Here is a 20,427-nt window from a genome sequence, read left to right on the forward strand (position 1 = left end):
GTGTGCTGAGCAAGGTGTACAGAGTGTGCCTCTAGATGCACAAAGCGAGGAAACAGAAGAGGATACTAGCTGAAGGTGAATTAGGCAGACATACAGATAAGTCTCACTGTGTGGAACATTTGAATAAGACTTTTGCCACAAAACCTGACACAAGTGACACCCTTTAGAAAATGTAAATTTTTTCATGTTTTATATTTGTCATAGACAGACAGACATGTACTGGATATTGTTATAAATGATGAAGGTGCTATTAAAACTGACCCATTTGCCCTAATCACTTAGCCAAGTAGCTTGTACACGTATACTTGTAAATAGTACACATTTCTTAAGGTTCCAATCCACATTTATTTATTAGCGAAATGTATTCAAGATTATATATACATAGATAAAACTACATTAAATGTATCTAAGGCTCAGGATATAGGGTCATGTTTAGTGTCATTTTAATCTGCACATTACCATCGGGGATCCACTACTATCAGTGAAGCGATTGCATCCTGCGATCGCTAGTTATGGGAGATAAAGGATTAATGTTCAAAATGATATTGTGTTCGGAATGCAAATAGGTTGGTTTAAACTGGATTAGATTGGTTCCCTTAAGCACATGTGCTCAGCTGTTGGAGCGAGCTGGCCCCCACTTTATCGGAGGAATCCTTTGAACTGACCTATGATTTGCATTGTATCGGACTGACCTGACCCCTGGACCAATAAAGAAAGACCTTTGTTTATCTTTATGTACATTGTGAAATCATTACTATTCTATTGTTAACTGAAACTGCATATAAGCAAGTCCTGGGCCAGTGTTAGGTCTCTCTTCCTGACTACAAGGCTGAACATGGACCTGGGCCCAGGAAGCGCTTGCGTAATGTAATGTATTCGGTTTTATACTTTCCTGTATTATGTTATACCTTTTATGCATCATTATGGCTTGCTGTAAATCCTGCTAACTTTTGCTATTAAATCTCTTTGGGCATTGGAACCACAATAATCACATTGGTGAATGATTATTGGTAGGGACAAAATGAACATTACAATGCTTAAAGCCTGATGATTCACTATTTAGTATATCATCATGCTGTTGAGTTGCAGGGCCTGATTCATTAGCGATCAGATCTTATCTTTCCTCATCTTAAGTTGCGATGAGTACTTTAAGAAGAAATGGGGAAGATAAGAAACTCGCAATTCAATAAGGAACGGAAAGTTGAAAAACACACTCACCTTCAGTCCTTTACGCAACAGAATATAAGATACAACGGATCTTAAGCAATTAGCTCATCTTAAAAATCCGAATTTTAACTTCAGCTTCTTTAAGATAAAAAATATATATACGTCAGGCCAAATGTGGGAGGTGCGATGAGTTTGTTTACAAATGTTAAAACACTCTTTGGAGTGTATTATGCAGCACAGTTGTAATATAATTATTAGTTGTAAAACTTACATGTTTATAGAACCTGGGAGAAATCATTTTGAATTGGTTTAAATTAGCTAAATTAACACACCTTCTTAATCCCCTACATGAAAGATTTTATAAAGAGTTTGATTACAGTTAAGAAGGTGGATACAGATTAATCTCATAATAATCGCAAGCATATAAAAAACATGCATATGAAAATAAACAGAATGTATGTGAAAAATATATATAATTTATGTTACAGAAAATGCATAGCTTACTCCTACATAAGCGATACATAGCAAGGTATATAACGATAAAGGGCATGAGTCAGGATTCGAACACAGGGGTCCATTGTTAGAAAGTGGAACCACTAAGGCAACATTCAATTGGAAATATTGATACATTCTAGAGACTAAAGTGAGAAGTATAACAATGCAGCATGTTTGCAACAGATGTAAGAGCTACATAGTAGTACCCTTGCTTATTAACCAAAAATATATTCCAGTTTCAATCTGCACAGGTACCTTAGTGATTAGCACTTTGGTCTCACAACACTGGCGTCATGAGTTCAAATACCAAACATGGCCTTAGCATCTTTGTGCAGCTTGCAGTTGTGAATCATTAAGGAAACCAGCACAATAGGAGCTTTGGCCAAACCATGCTTTTTTTAACCCAATTGCAAGCTGTGCAATTAGAATACTATTTAGATAAAGTAAATAGTGACATTACTGCACTGTGGTCATGAGTTCAATTTCCAACCATTTCCTTATATGTGTTCACTTTGTATGTTCTCTTCCATGTGTGTGGGTATAGCTTGACATTGGAAGTTGATGTACGCTATGTTTTTTTCCGATTTCAATCTAAACTTATATTATATTTAGCATTTACCTACCCCTTTAATGCCAGATGGTTTTAGGTGTTAATTTCATTTGTCATTTGGCATATACCTTGCTTAATGATTCAGGCCCCAAGGGCACCTTATGATATGTCTGATATTTCTACAAATGGACTCCCTTTTGGAGGGGTGGTGGTGTTGTTGTGAAATGCCATTTTTTATCTGCCAACCTTACCTTGTTTTCTTCATCTCCTGCTTATATGATTATATGTACACTGAAGTGTACATATAATCATAATATATAAACTAATAATGAACTACATACTATCTGCTCATAAATGTTGTAATGCAAGTGTGTGCGTGTGTATTTTACCGTGCAATTGCACAATAAAACAATATTAATAGTTCCACTCTTTGATAGTATAATAAACTATCACCTTAAAGATTTTATATGCAGGATCTCAGTACCACGTTTCATTGCTATGTAATGCAAGTCCCCCTTGGTGTATGACCATGCTGTCTGTAGATCTAAACAAGTTATCATAAGAGAGAGTCTTAATCCTCAAAACGATTTCTTCTTTTACTATAGACCGTATACTTCTGGAGCTTGGAGATAACCTTTTGTATGCCGTTCAAGGGTGCAATAAAACATGTAATACATTATTTGGAAGGGTACAGAGTACAATAGAACATGTATCAGTTATACAGAATACTCTACTACAGTTCTTCAAGTTTAACAGGTTCATCCGTCCAACGCATGTCTTTAAGCTCAAAATACATTTAAACACTTCATGTTCATCAATAACATCATCCTATGCCTATCAATAATGGCATATACAATCTCCTTCAGCTGGCATTAATATACACTCTTCTAATAATGTCATCAGTTCTTTTCATCAACACTTGTGGGCGGGCTATTGTCTGCTCGTTCTTCCCAGTCTCCCAATACTCAGGTTTCTTTGTACGTGAAATAGCGATTGGCTTGCCAAACATTGGGAGACTCCAGATTAAGGGACCTAGGTGTCGTACTTTTCCCCTAGCAACCTCCCACCCATAATTTGAGTACCTCAGGAATATTTAGTGGAAAGAGAACTAGTCCTACTTGGTATAATCACTGAGGCACATGAGAGCACTCTCAGCACTTTTTGGTCTACAACCTTATCCACCCAAGAATGATAATCATTCTCAAGGATGCCTGCTCAAGTCCGAATATTACTGGACTGGCATCGCTGGGTGCACCTCTCTTCAACTATGGGGTCAACGTACTTACGGACATAATGCTACCCAGACAATAGCCCCTCACACTTTCTTCAAGCTCCAAGGTTTCCAAATTTTCCTTTACCCCTGAATTGAATAGAGTAATTGGCTGGACCGATTGTTTTACTAACTTCTCCTTCATCCCCAATTCCTCAATATCATTACCTGAACCAGCCTCTGTCACCTGTCAACAATCAAAAGAATTGACCGTCCTGAAAAGAGAATGTGATGAGAGAAACACAAAACAGGAAAAACTACAAAACTTCATGCTGGACAACTGTCTTAGCCTTTGGTTCAGGTGCTACTAACTGCATTCGAGGCCTCCCAGAACAGATTCATGAGTGCACTTGGACCCTTCTCTGAGTGTTGGCCCCTCTGCAGTGGGTGAAATGGGCACCAGTGTGTCTCTGCTACCCTTGAAGTCGTGATGCTGGTAGCCTACACCTGGTACCTGTCTGTCAAATAACCTGAGCCTAGGAAATTACTGTTCCACAACTTACTCTCCCGGTCCAACATCCTGACAGTTAGTGTAACTTTTGAGGAAACAGTGTTTTGAATGTTCTCGGTTGCTTTCTCACCATTTACCTTCCCTCTCAAGGTCTAAACTAGTCTCTCAGTTACAAACTCATCCCAAGAGGGGTCGAGAACATTTCAAAAGTCAACAGGTTAAGAGGCAGCCCAGGAGTGATCTTGATTGTGGGGAAGGACTAGTGGTCAAAGCTATCAGCCCCTTCAATCAAGTTTCAACCCTCATTCTATTCAATTTGTTCTAACTAATACCGTCACTTATGTTCACACTGGTTTGTGGCTAATCAAAAGTATGTAATTTGTTACCACTACTCATACATTATACATTTATTATCAATAACACGAATACCCCTATCACCTATTATAACTCTAGGGCTATCACATTGAATAACAAAAGCTTTGAGTATTACACAGTAATACATTAGACACATTTCAATAAACCTTTACTCAGATATATTTCATCGGTACACCAGTGTATACTTGAGAATCCTGCAAGGTGGTAATTGGATGACGTGGATTTGTTTCACCTGGAGAAATTCTTCAGGTAACCCAAATCTTCATATATTAACTAATATGTGTATGTGTGCATGGTTGTGTGTGTGTGTTCACATTTTAAAACAATACAACAAAAAACAAAACAAACATAGATTTGTCAGCTGTCACATACAACCCTGCTGTCTATTTGACAGCTATGTTCATCCCGGTGTGACAGCCATGTATAGTCGTGTGTGTGTAAGTGTGGGCTTTACTAGCAGCTACTTCAGTTGGTAACTGTGTCACTGTATAAAGTCTTCTATGTAGTGTCCTACTCATGTGCTGGTATTGCTATAAAGGATTTTTCAGTCACCGCAACATCGCCCCCTAGACTAGAAAAATGCTGAAGACCAATGTATATCAATCGATTTTCCCTCTGCCAACTCACATATCATTTTCAGTACCCCATGTTCAGCTACTTGACTAAGTGAGATGGGCAAAGGGGTCTATTTCTATAACACTTTCTTGAAATATAACAGTATCCATTACATGTCTGTCTAACAGTGAAAAAATATAAAACACGAAAATTCTACATTTTCTAGGGTTTCACATTATGTCGTATCTTGTGGCAAAAAACCTACTCCAATGTTCTACACAGAGATGCATATCTGTATGTTTAACCTCTAGCGATCTCTCACCCCTTTGTGCATAAATATAAAGGCACACTTTGTACAGGAGGCAAAAGCAGATATGCAATCTAAAAAAAACATGAATCATATTTCCACAATAAAAAAAAACTTTCTGCTTAACATTAGCAGCTTCTATACACATAACACCAAACCCCTAACTGTTTCTGTGACTTATGACAATCTAGTGGGTGTATCCCTGAGTCCGTCTTATGTAAAAAAAAGTCTTAGCCCCATTACTGAGACTGTGTCTATGTCTTTTCGTATCTCTATACAAGAGGAGAGAGAGAGAGAAAGATAAAGAGATACTAGCATAGATGTAAAGAATGATAAATAAGAAAGCAATGAGTAATAAGAATACAAAGATTTGAATACAAGGGTTTGAAAACAAATAGACATGCAAAAAAAGAGATTTTTACAGAGAACATGACAGCTGGATTGGACACTATGGGACAATGGCTGTATTCATTTCACTAATCCCCTTAGCTATTCACAAAACTATGACTCCTCCCCATACTTGACTAGAGGGTCTTACATCAACCGTGCAATCCAGTGTCGTCTGTCATTTGTTCATTAAGAACTCGGTATCACCATAACTACATACCTTTGCAACTGACTTCCTGACTTATAACAGAGAAATGGAAAAAAAAATGAACTCTTGGTGACTCATCTGAGATACATAAAACGATATTTTGGAGCAAAGTGTGTACATAATTCATTTTTGGATAATGATTCTCAGCCAAACAAATTATCATGAGTCACTGCAGCCTAAAACAAAGAGTGTTCCAATGATCCATTGTTAATTTGTCTTTCAAGAGTAATTTTTCCATTTCTCTATCCCACCCCCTTAAGCACTAAGTCTATATTCCTTTTGTGTACCCTGTGAGAAGAAAAAACAAGATAGTTATCTTAAAACAGCAAACGAAACAAACATTTTCATTCTTTACCATCGGTCAGCTATCAGGAAATCAAACATGTGACAACAAAAAACAAGCAAGCAAAATCAACAAATTATTACCTTTAAATCAGTTTCTTTCTACACCTGCACATTAATACTTACCATTGAATATTATTTGCCTTGCCTGGTCCTAATTTCCTAGCTTTCGCTCTAAGATTTTCTTTGCAATCTTTCCTCAAATGTCCCTTCTTAAGGCAGTTAAAACACTTCAAAGATTTCTGTTTCTTTCGTCCCTTATAGAGGTTTTTAAAATTCTGAGGTTGTGAATGTAATCTTTCTAAAGCCTGGATACTCACCATCATTAGCCTATCACTCTGCGCTTTTTCCTTTTTACATATATTTTTATCATGTTCTACAGCATGCTCTCTAATTTCATTTACTGTGAGACCTCTCCAATTAGGAAAAGAGGTTTGTATACAGGTCCTTAGATCCTCCCGGAGACCGTCCATTAGTACTGCAACAGCTACCTCCCTATGATGTGGATTTCCCCTTATATCTGGTATCCCTGTGTACTTAATCATGGCCGCTAGAGCCCTAGAAAAATAGTCAGTTGTAATCTCACTACCTTTTTGTTTGATAGTGAAAATTTTTCCCCATTCCACTGTCACTGGAAAATATATGGCCAACTGTGTGATTATACGTCCAATATTGTCCTGATTGTCATCCTCGGTTAAGGATTTATCCTTTTCCAACCTACAATCCTTAATGAACATTTGTATATCAGTATTGAGAGGAAGACAAGCTCTAAACACCACTTGCCAATCTTTATTAGTAGGCTCATGTGCATTACCTAAATGTCTAATAAATTTCTGACACTTAACCAAATCTTTTCTAGGATCGGGGAAATCAGACATAATTGTAAACAGTTTCGTCCTAGTCCATGGAAAATGCATTGCTACATGTTTTATGGGAACTACACCATCTCTGTCCGCCTTCCCATTGGAAACTGCTGTTGTGCGGACTGGATGCAGACTTACCAAGTCGCTACATTCTGAACTAGTTGCAGGAATTGCGGTTCCAGTATAATTAATTACCCCTTTCTATTGATTTCTATATTATTCTCACTGATTTCAGCCGCTGCCCCTGCCGGTGCAACCGTTCCCTTTCCTTGTCCAAGTACTGCTTCTTGTATGTTACTGGCATGGGCAATGGCTGAAATGTCCGTGAGTACATCTTCTTCTTCTAAAACATTACTTAAGACATCATACAACTTACTCATTACATTTTTAACATTTTTGGTATTGGCTGTACCTACCACCCCAACCGCATTTGGCGGCGAGGGCGCGCATGCGCTCAGTTCTCCACGCTTTGCAATGCTCACTTCCGTTGTGCGTGTGTTTTGTGCCACGCCTACTTCCGCTGAGCACGCGCTCCCTTGCCACGTGTACCCTTCTTGTTGCCACAATTTTAAACAGTCATCATGTTCAATTCTCGTTTTTGTTGATTCAATCAATAATACTTTATCTCTAACATTATTTAACACCTCTGAGTCAAAACTACCTATGTTTGGGAAAGGTTTCACACACTCCCGGGTCATCTTGACCCATTTGTCGCAGTATGCCATTGCATACGCACCATATTTATTATACATAACATACTTTGCCGAACCAACCGGCCATTCATTAGGCAGCACACAACTGGCCATGACTTTTTTGGCCCTGGACAATTTCAACAAGTATGTCCCCTTATGCCTTTACTAGTTTGAGTACTTTACCACTGTTAGCAACCGATATCAATCAAGAATATCAGTGGTTGCAGCGTATTTCCTCCCACATCTCCCAAGTCACAATCACGGCTGCACAAAATTAACCATGCGGTCCGATCGCACCGCTTACAGATACTAACTATCAGTAAGCTTTGCGATTACTATTGGGAATGCTGCGAAAACCTGCTATTTTCGCTTTGAGTATACCTGCCATGTATACTCTGTGGTGTCTCTTTAGCCCTTGCTCTTTGATAGAACAGAACACCACTCACACAAAGGTTTCTTTATATCCTGTTCACACTTAGAACAGAACCTTTGTTGTCAGGTCACCTTTTTACCGTGCGCCGTCAGACACACCTGAACCAAAGCGCTATCATTTTTCAACAGTTCCACGCTGCCCTCCAAATACTCAATCACGGCCTTACCATGCGGTCGAATCGCACCGCTCAAACTAGTTATCAGTAAACATTGTGATTAGGTTTGGGCACACGTGCAAAAACCTATATTCCGTTACCAGTTTACTTTTGTCTTTATGTATAACATTCACATACACACACACAACCTTTTGTTTTCTGTACAGAAAATAAATTTCCCAAACAATAATAATATATTTTAATAGGCTTTAACAAATGATTATACTATGCATATATAACATACTATGAACACGACTGTTGAAACACATAGCAACAATACCGGAAGTTCATATACGCTGAACAGGAAGTACACATACCCTATGCAATGCAATACCTTTTAAAACGCAAAACAACAATAAAAAGAAAAATTTTTCTTTCTTGTCCCTAGATTCAAGTTAGCGTTCCTTCAGATTATGCAACAGCGGACATTCGGTTTCTCAACATGGAGTGAACAACAGGTTTTGAACACATTGCGTTCTTTCACGTATGTGACACGTCTTCCACCCTTTGATGAGGAACCGAAATCCGTAAGCGTTGCATACCTTCCAGTAATGTAACCACCAACTTAGAGCCCCCAAATTATTAAAATAATTCTATCATTTTCAAATAAGCATTGTCCAAGCGATTGTATTGTGTTTCCAACGAACAAAGTAATTTATTTTAGCAGCTGCAAAGTCTAACAGTTCAATACATGATTATAATATAATACAGTACAGCCAATACCAAAAGATACATACATAACGCGCTCGCATTGCGCTCGCTGAGCTCCTACGGGTACCAGTGAACAGTAGTTCACTCTAGAATACTGTGGTTAGAGAATGACTAAAGCTAGTGGGAGCACAGCTATGATTATATACATTCAGTGTTACAGAGAGAATAATGCAGATGACGTGGCTTGCTTCTATAGGTCCAGACTTCAGGCGGGTCCAGTGTAAACAGGTCATAGGCTAGTTCAAACAACCCCCTCAAAGACTGAGGGTCAACATTCCAGATGATTTTCCCGCCCAGAAACCAGTTATACCTAGTCCATTAGCATTTTACAGTTTGGTATCACTCTGACTATTTATTCCCTAACACCAATAACTAGAGTATGCAATATGCGATCTATTCGGCGAATGAACCGGACAGCTGCTCATGAATAGGGGATTAAAATGATATCAGACAAGACACATTTCCTATAACCTGAACCTTAAATAACACTGAAGTGTACATATAATCATAATATATAAACTAATAATAAACTAAATACTATCTACTCATAAATCACTGTATAACGGAACCAATATGAATATAAATTATATAAATAACTAAATGTTGTAATGCGAGTGTGCGCATGCGTATTTTACTGTGCGATCGCAGTATGCCACGTGTAGCGTATACTGAGTGCAATCGCACAATAAAACAATATTAACCAATATACTTTCGTACATTCAATTATACGACTTCGACACTTTGACCATACTCCTGCTCATTTCCTGGCATTGTGGATTTTCCAGTTTCTGACCCTTGGCCTGTTTGACCATCAATTTCCATGACACCCCTGGATCACCCAGAGCCTTGTACCTCCTTGCAGACCTGGAATCCTGACACCCGTGGATTATCCAGTTCCTTGTCCCTCCTGGCTAACATGGACTCCTGACACCCATGGATCATCCAATGCCTCGTGCCTGCCGGTTAAACCTAAATCTTGTCTACCGGAGTTTATCCAGAGTCTTCTGTTTCTCCTGCAGCTCCAGCCTCAGAGCCTGACCTGGTAAACCAGCTAACCTGTGTTGGAGTTCTCTCTATATCTAGGAGCCTGCATTTATCCTTATACTTGCCTTCCCTAATGTCTTTAACCTGCTTCCCCTGTGAACTGAGTTTCTATTAACCATTCATTAAATCTATTGGTTCCTGTGTAACCGTGTTATTAATAAAGAAATTCTGTTTTTTATTACCATAATTCTTCATAGTATTCATGCTAGGAATCCAGACAGCGCATATACTACAATGGTATCTAAAGCAAAAGTAGTACCAAAAGGTTTACTGATTAAGAAGGCATCTACATACAACACAGTAAAAACTTAATTTATAGACAAATGGCAACAATTTAAAAAAAATGTTAATTTAAGTTAATTGATCTCATAATATCCACATATCTTGAGGAACTACAATGCTTAGAGAGGGTGATGAGATCAATCACACTTGGAAACGTTTAGAATAACCAAAGAGGGTGTTATGAGCGTTTTGTTGCTATCCAATAACGATTGTCGATTCTCTATTTGTGTTTCCAACGCACAAAGATTTATTCTCAAAAAGTAGCAGAATATATTTAAGCGAAATAATAATAAGTACAGCCGTTACTTATCGCAGGCGCTCTGGATCCAGTGTACAGTCATTCAGTCCTGAAGTCTGTGGTCTAGGTGACTGAACACTACATGAAAGCTACTGCTTATATGCAAACAGAGATACAGTGAAACAATGCAGGTGGTATAGCTTGCTTCTATTGGTCCAGGCATCAGGAGGGTCCAGGGGGTTACACATCATAGGCTGATTCAATCTAAGGAATCCAAAGGTGGGGTCCTCTCCAGGGGATGAGCTCTGTTCTTCCCGCCAAACTGCTCTGTTCTTCCCGCCACACTCCAATTACAATCAGTCCATTTGCATTTGACAGTTAATATCATATTAAAGGTTTATTCCCTAACATCAATAATTAGAGTATGCAATGTGCGATCTCTCTAGACATGACACATTTCTTTTAACCTGAATCATATGTATCACTAATATACATATAACTTATAATATTACACATAAACACTACTATATTTCGACATAAATAACTATGTGTTGCAACTATCATTAATGTGTACTATTTTACAAATGTGTGTGTTGGTGCGAATGTATGTAAAAGCGTAAATACTGTTGTTGCCACGTGTTGCGGCTGCGTACGCCTTTCCACGCCGTAGCGTGCCATACGCATCTTTTCAGACAAAGACAACCAAGTTTGCTCGATTTTAATTGAAATGACTTTATCCAATTTACTGACTTCGACAGTTCCACCCTTTGATAGTGTAATAAACTATCACCTAATCACCGTTTCAAGTTCAGGGTTATACAATACTTCTTCACAGACCATGATCTCGGTATCTTGCACCTCCCTTTCAGTCTCGTTCTCAGTGTTTCTCCTAGAAGACTGTTTTTCACACAGTAGGAACACATTTGACACATAAACCAATTGCTAAGATGACACCCAGTATAAGGAGAAGGAGCTTACCTACACTAGCAACCATTTCCTGTACCCATTCCCCCAGACCAGAGAACCATTTCACAGGATTCAACCACGAGAACCATCCTGCCACCTTTTCCCCGACCTCATATAACGAAGAATTATGGTTCCTTCTAAATTCCCATTTCAGTTGCAGAAATTCATCCATCTTCCGGTCTCTAACCTCCTTAGGGTCATCTGTATTATTGGTGATGTACGTGCAACATTTGACACCAAACTGGGTGGCCAACATCACACAGTACCCACCAGAAATAGAGGTGAGATAATTTAGTACCAGTCTATGTTGCACCAACTCCTTCTTGTACACTTGTAGCTCCCTTCCAGTATACTTGAATGTGTCATCATACATCTCGGTGATATTGTCTATCAATTTACCTAGGTCTTGTATATATTTAAAGTTTAATGTTCCCCGAGCGGTCCTGGTGAGATCTAGAGCAACCATAACTTGAAAACCAGCGGTTTCACTAATCAATTTTGTAGCTATGGGTTCCTCCCCAGGAATCATATTTCTCTTGCCATGGTGTTCATACTGTGTGTGTATATATGGTGGTGATGTAGTCTTGTGAATACCAACCATTTCCTCATGAGTAATAGTCATGATTTCAGGAACCAGTTTAGCTAAGAAACACAAACCCTTGGAACTCGGAGTCACCCAGGAATAAGCTTTTCTCCCACAAACAAAGTACACATCATCAGGGAGAACATAAGGAACAGTATGCCCATTAATTATATCACACAGAGTTTTGATAAAACTACCCAAGCCTAGTGTCTCCATTTGCTCAAGATACGTGTCAGCATGGATGACATTCTTACAATTATCTATAGAGACTTTTCCAATGGATACTTTCTTATGTTTGGTTATACGCCCTAATTTGTGACTTCCATCAACATTCCTGCCTATTGGTGACCTTGTAAGTCTCCCTCTAAAATGAGCGTGGCGAGCCATTGTCTGATCTGATGGGTCAGCTTACCAATTCTCCAGACGCTTTGCATGAGAGATATTTAGGCACAGCAAAGATCTGTCTACAGAGTAGTGTCGAAGCGTTAGACTAGGGGACCTAGTGTTATTGTACCTCCCCTCTATGGGCCTCCCACCCCTCAATTCAAGTACTTCGGAGATGTTTAAAGGGAATGGCACTAGTCCTATGTTATGCTGCCCCTGCGGCACGTGAGAGCACACCCAGCACTCAGTTTGGTTTAGGACCTTACCCACAAAGGAGTGATAATCCTCCAGAGGATGCCCGTCCACATTCAGATTACTGGTGGACTGGCATCGCTGGATGCATCTCTCCTCAATTAGGGAGTCACAGAACTTGCAGATACAATACTCATCAGACAATAGCCTCTCACACTGTCTCCGAGTTCCTGAGCTAGCAGACCTTTTTATAACCCCTGGACCAAGCTTGATAATGGACTGCTCTGAGTACTCTAGTAATTTTTCCTCGATCTCCATCTCATCCGTATCACTGCCAGAACCTTCCTCTGTCCTCCATTCTCCTTCACAAAAATAGAATGTCCTAGAAAAAGTAAAAACAAGGAAAATCCTGGAACAAAAGAAAAACAAAAACCGCCACTCCATCGCTGGAAAGATAGTTCTGATGCAACGTCTCTGGTTCAGGTGTCTTGACTGCAGGCTTTAGGTCTCCCAGAACAGATTTACGAGTGACAGATCTGTGTCGTCGGTCTCCGTTTTATCTCGCACTTTCTCCGGGTTACTGACTCTCCTGCAGTGGGTGGAATGGACCCAAGTGTCTCTCTCTGCAACCTTCAGTTATGTAGTACTGGTCAGCAGCAATTGGTACGGGCTTTCCCAACGGTCTGTTAAACAACCTGAACGTAAGAAATTGCGGATCATAACATAGTCCCCAGGTTCAACATCATGACAGTTTGTTTCTGGCATACCAGGTGACAGCATTTTGAGTTTTTGTTGTTGTTGTTTCAGCTCTCTGCTCATTTTTATAAGATATTGCACAGTCACTTCATTATTACAATTTAAGTCGTCTTGCGGACTCACGATCAAATGAGGTTGTCGGCCGAACAGTATCTCAAAGGGGGACAGATTAAGAGGAGGTCTAGGAGTGGTTCGGATGCTATGGAGGACTAGTGGCAAAGCTTCAGGCCACGAAAACACAGTTTCAGCCATTACCTTACCAAGCTTGTTCTTAATAATACCATTTACTCTTTCCACCTTACCACTGGCTTGTGGTCGGTAAGGGGTGTGAAGTCTGCTACTGATTCCCATGAGCTTACACATATTTTGGAAGATATCGCCAGTAAAGTGGGTACCCCTATCACTTTCAATGATTCTAGGGATACCGAACCTACACACAAAATCTTGTACAATTTTCTCTGCAGTGAACACAGCAGTATTAGTGGCTGCTGGATATGCTTCTACCAGACCGGAAAACACATCAATACATACTAACACATACTTTAGATTCCTGCAAGGTGGTATTTGGATATAGTCAATTTGTATTACCTGAAAAGGTCCGTCTGTAGGAGGGATGTGGGATCGCTCAGTTGGAATAGTTTTCCCGACATTTTTCCTCAAACAAGACATGACATTGCTTTCTTACCAGCTTGAGAGAAAAATCCAGGAGCACACCAGTATGCTCTCACCAGTTTGCACATACCTTCTTTACCCAGGTGAGTCAGACCGTGTGCTGCTTCAGCCAGGCTTGGATAATATGTTCGGGGAGCTACAGGCTTACCTTGTCCATCCCTCCAGAGTCCTGAGGACTCTTGACCACATCCCTTCACCTTCCAGACCGCCTTTTCCTGCAGGGAACACAAATCCTGCATTTCAATTAATTTCTGCATGTCTTATGTCTGAAAAACCATCATAGTTTCGGTCAATACAGTCATAGGTTGCCCTGCTGCCCATTTAGCAGCTTCGTTCGCCCTATTATTGCCCAATGACACCGGGTCTTCTTCAGAGGTATGGGCTTTGCACTTTATGACGGCTACCGTCTTGGGTAACTGTATCGCTGTCAAAAGTCCTTTTATGTGTTGTGAGTGTGCCACTGGCGTACCTGCTGCTGTCGTAAAGTTTCTAAGACGCCAAAGGGCCCCAAAATCATGCACTACCCTGAAGGCGTACCTAGAGTCAGTATATATATTAGCTGATTTACCTTCTGCCAACTTACACGCTCTCCCTAATGCTAATAGTTCCGCCACTTGGGCTGAGTGAAGTGGGCCAAGGGGTTCAGCTTCTACCACATCCTGATCGTCTACAACAGCGTAACCAGTACATATTTCTCCCGTCTCTGCCTGTCTATGACAACTCCCGTCTGTATAAAACGTAAAATCCACATTTTCTAAGGGGGTGTCACGTATGTCAGGCCTTGCAGTAAAGGTCTGGTTCAGGTGTTCCATACAATCATGCAAATCAGTACTCTTGCCTAACTCATCATCAACCAGGGTCTCCTCACCTCCCACCCTTTGTGTCTCTAGAGACACATATGGAAGGTATGTAGCTGGATTTAAGGTGCTACATCGTTTGATGGTGATGTTTGAGGGTGCCATCAGAGCTAGTTCCCACTTTGTGAATCTAGCTGAAGAAACATGTCTGGTTTGAGCTGAATTTAACAGAGCTGATGCAGTATGGGGTGTATAGACAGTTGAATTATGTCCTAATACTACATCTTTGCTCTTACTTACCAGAAGAGCAGTTGCTGCTACACTTCTGAGACATGTTGGGAGTGATATTGCCACAGTGTCCAATTGTGCACTGTAGTATGCTACCGGTCTGCTAGCGTCACCATGTTTCTGTGTGAGGAAACCTGCTGCACAACCATCAGCTTCCGTATAGTATAGTTCAAAAGGCTTTTCATAATCAGGTATTCCCAATGCAGGTGCTCTAGTCAGACTATCTTTGAGATTAAAGAACGCTTGCTCTGACTCTTCTGTGTGTACGACACATTCTGGTTTCAAGGAAGAGACTAGCTCCTGCAATGGTAATGCCAGAATAGAAAAACCTGGAATCCAGGATCTACAGTATCCACACATCCCCAAGAAGGTACGAATTTGCTTCTGGCTCTGCGGCAGAGTCATGTGTTGTATGGCCTAAATTCTGTCAGTAGTCAGATGTCTTAGCCCCTGGGTGAGACAGTGCCCTTAGTATTTGACCTTAGTCTGACATGGCTGTAACTTGTCCTTTGCCACCTTGTGCCCTGTTTGTGAGAGATGGAGCAACAACAATTTAGTATCATGTAAACATGACATAAAAAAATCAGAGCACAGCAACAAATCGTCCACATATTGAATTAGAACAGACCCATTGCAGGGTTGAAAGGATTGCAAACAGTCATGTAAGTCTTGGGAGAAAATACTGGGGCTGTCAATGAAACCCTGGGGAAGTCTGGTCCATGTGTATTGCACTCCCCGGTAGGAGAATGCAAATAGGTATTGGCAGTCAGGGTGAAGAGGGACTGAGAAGAAAGCAGAACATAGATCAATGACAGTAAAATGACTAGCAGACGGTGGAATCTGCATGAGGATGACTGCTGGATTCGGCACTACGGGGAATTGGCTCTCAACAACTTTATTAATTTCCCTTAAGTCCTGGACTAATCTATAGCCCCTCCCCCCACTCTTCTTCACAGTGAAAATGGAACTATTTGCTGTGCTCGATGTACGAATTAAAATCTCTTGTTGCAACAGCCTTTCAATAACAGGATATACACCTAATTCCACCTCCAGTTTCAATGGGTACTGTGGGATTTTTGGAGCTATCCTACCTCTTTTTAGATTTACCATGACAGGGGCTATGTTTGCCATCAATCCAGTGTCCTGTCCATCTCTGGTCCATAGTGAACCCGGTATTTCCAGCAACATCCCCTTTACTTGAGATGGACTTTGTTCTACAACGGTAGAGTGCAACATTAACCTTTGAGGTCTGTCCAATATATCCTGTACCTTCTCCGGTATATCTAAGAACACACCATCAGAAGTACAGTATATGACACATCCCATTTTACATAACAAGTCTCTCCCTAGCAAGTTAGTAGGAGCCGCTGCAGCTAAGAGAAACAAATGCTTAGTATGCAGGGGCCCGATAGTAACTTCAGCAGGTTTAGTTAAAGGATAATGTAACACTCCTCCCGTTACCCCCATAGCTGGAATAGTTTTACTGGTCACCTGTAGATTAAAAGGAGAGGTTATCGCAGATCTGGCCGCCCCTGTATCTACAAGAAAAGTTTGCTTCCTACCAGCTATGTCAACTATCATTGTTGGTTCTTTTCTCAGACTCTCAGTTAACCTCACTGGCTGTAGACTACAGGTATGACCTGACCCCTAGCGCTAACTATTGCTTTCCCGCCCAGCATTTGCTGCTGTAATAAGCACGGGCAGGTGTGAGTCTTCTAGTCTATGTGAATCCCTCCTTGGATGATATCTATGTGACCCTTCATTAGGATTATATCTTCCCTTAGTACAATCTTTCCTCATATGTCCTTCTTCTTTGCAATTATAACATCTCAACATTCTGCGTTTCCTGTTATGTGGGTTATAGGCTGGTGGTCGTGTATGCATTCCCTCTAATGCTTGTATACTCACCGTCATCAACTTGTTACTCTTTTCTTCCTTTTTCCTAAAGATATTTTTATCATGCTCCACAGCAGACTTTCTAAGGGAATCTACCGTGATGCCTCTCCAATTAGGTAATGAGGTTTGTACTCTGGTTTTTAAATTTTCCCTAAGACCATCCATTAGTACTCCTACAGCTACTTCCCTGTGATGTGGGTCCTCACCTATGTTTGATATCCCAGTGAACCGTGTTATCGCTGCTATAGCTCTACTAAAGTAATCTGATGCTGTTTCACTATCTTTTTGTTTTATGGTGAAAATCTTACTCCAATTCGCTACTACTGGAAAATAGATGGCTAAATGTTTGACAATCTGTTCTATATTCTCTTGATTAATCTCATCTGTCAAGGTGTCGTCTTCCTCCAATGAACAATCTTTAATAAATTGTTTTACGTTAGTATTGGGAGGAAGACACGCCCTCAACACTACACGCCAATCCTTATCGGTTGGTTCGTGTGCATTTCCCAAGTCTTTAACAAACTTCTGAGACTTAGCCAACTCTTTTCTAGGATCTGGGAATTCAGTCATAATGGAACGTAATTATGATCTAGTCCAGGGACAATGCATTGTAACATTTCTTAAAGGATCTACACCATCCTTATCCGCCTTCCCATTGGGAACTGAATACATACCCACTGGTTCACTATCTTCAGGGCTAGCTACTTCAGTACTTTGAATATTGTCTCTCCTAGTGGTCACACTACTCTCACCTATCTCAGCCATTGCCCCCTTTCCATACGTACGCTGAACCTCTAACATATTAACAGCATGGGCAATGGCTGAAATTACCGTGGGTTCATCCTCTTCTTCAGAAACACTTGCTTTAAACTGAGTTAAAGCAGGATATAACTTAGCAATTTCCTTTTTTTTATTTTTAATAACGGCTGTACTTACTCCCCCCGCCACATAGGGTGGCGGGGGCGCGCTTGCGCTGAGTTCTCCACGCTTCTCAATGGCTACTTCCGTTGTGCGCGCGCTTTTCGTCACGCCTACTTCCGCTGTGCACTCGCTGCTCTGCCACGTGTTGCCTTTCATTTGCCACAATTTTAAACAGTCATTATGTTTATTTCTCACTTTTGTTGACTTAATCAACCACACTTTATCTTTTACGTTATTTAGTACCTCTGCATTAAAACTCCCTATTGTTGGGAAAGGCCTAACACAATCTTTGGTCATCTTGACCCACGTGTCGCAATACGCAGTTGCGTATGCACCATATTTCTTACACATGAGAAATCTCGCTGAACCAATAGGCCCTTCCTTAGGCAGTACCTCGGCCATCTCTAGCGTCTGCTTAGCACCCATGTTGAACAATAGGGTCCCAGTAATATCACAATATCCTGCCACAAAAATAGGGTTCCAGAAATATCACAATATCCTGCCACTAATTTCAACACTCTGCTACCCGCAATCTACCGCTAGAGATATTTTACTGGCCCGTGAACGTATTTGCTACAAGCAAATTCACCAGACAACACGAATATAATCTCAGAAAACAACAAGGACTCAAGACACCCAACACTATATCATGGGACCAAGAATTTTTAAACATAGGAGCAGGCTTAAGAACCTGCAGAACACCACAGACAACATACAAACAAAAGTAAATTAGTAGAGCCAGAAGAGGATGCGGGGGTGGGGGAGAAGGGGTAAAGGGGTTTCGGGGGGTCAAAAAATCAGAAAACAAAGTAGAGCAAAACAATATGACACCAATAGATATATTCAACCTGAGCAACACAACACTTACAGATTCCCACATCAACCTACTACACAAAGATGTTAAGCTTTCCCCGGACCATGAACCCACTAAGCTTAAATATATTTGTACCTACAAAGGTTCATTAGGAAACTAACCCTAAATAAATACTTTATGAGTCAGACCAGGGTCCAAATACAAATCTTAAATCAATGTAGGGAAATATAAACATACAGATTTAAAACCGATGTCCAACTTTTACCCGAGTCACTTAAAAAGGACAAGCAATAGGAAGAATAAAAGCCCTCGACCCAACAAAGATGGAATGATAGGCAGTAAAGGTTCTGACAGAAAATAATAACAAAGTTGGGCACATAGTGAATCTGAATAAACGGATATATATACGGATCAGGATCTTCAAAAAGGAATAATAAACAAAAGTGGATTTGACATCCTCAATGACACCCACCCAATCATACTTGTGAGATACAACACATATAGTCCAGATTTTGAGAACTACCAGACGGTCACAGGATGAATGAATTTATTAAATGATTGACCACACACAAGCGATCGAGAATGTTGCATATTTTCTACAGAACCACACAACCACAAAAGCATGAAATCAATAGGATTTTGTTAACAAATCGTGAATTTAAAAAAAAAAAAAAATTCTTATTGGTTGCAAGCTTAACAATGTAAACTAGCACGATTTTGTCCTCACCAACACTATGAAAGCCTGTCTACCTCCTTATTTTATTTGATAGGTGTTGCAGTAGTTAGAGTGAGAGAAGTGGAGAGAGAAGGAGATTGGTGATTGTTGTTAAAGAGATAAGTGTTGTATTTTGTGTACTTGTTGTATATATTTGCTTATCTGGCCTTATATCCATTGTAGGCTGTTTATTTAGACTGTAGTTTGTGTGTGAGTGTGGTGGGATTTTCTTTGTTTTCAAACCTGTGTTTCTTCTGTTTTTCTGATGGTGAGAGTAAAGCTGGGTACACACTACACAGTTTTCATCCAATAATCGGCTAAATCAGCCGACATACGACCGCTCGTTCAAAAGTCGGGTCAGTGTGTGCAGTGACACGATGGTCGAAAGTCTGCCCAAATGGACGATTGTCCCCTCATTTGCTTGGTCGTACCGTTTAATATTTTCGTTCCAATCTCGTTTCCGTTGTGTAGTGTGTATAGACTTCCAACCGATCCACAACAGTGAGTACGAAATTACAGTCATTGCTCACGACAACATGGCTGTAAAAAGTCGCTAAAGGGACTTCCGCTCTGCCCTTTATCGTCCTAAACAAAGCTAGTGTGTATGCAGTCCATGGACCGATCGATCGGAACATCGATCGCATGTAAAATCGATCGGCATAAAAAGTTGGTGGAAAATTCTGTAGTGTGTACCCAGCTTAAGGAGAGGGGAGCAGTCTAGGGCCACAGTGGAGGAGGAGATAGATAGAGAGGAACAAGTAGGTGAGGAGGGTTAGGAGATTCATGAAGAGGCAGGGTCTTCTGCTGCCAGTGGGAAGACTAAATCTGGGCACAATGTATGCATCAACTTTGAGAAAATTGTGTGCTTGTGAGAAACATAGTGCCAGTGTTTGACAGGCTTTTGGGGAGTCAAGCTGCA

Source organism: Mixophyes fleayi, chromosome 2 (genome assembly GCF_038048845.1).
Source record: "Mixophyes fleayi isolate aMixFle1 chromosome 2, aMixFle1.hap1, whole genome shotgun sequence".
NCBI lineage: Eukaryota > Metazoa > Chordata > Amphibia > Anura > Limnodynastidae > Mixophyes > Mixophyes fleayi.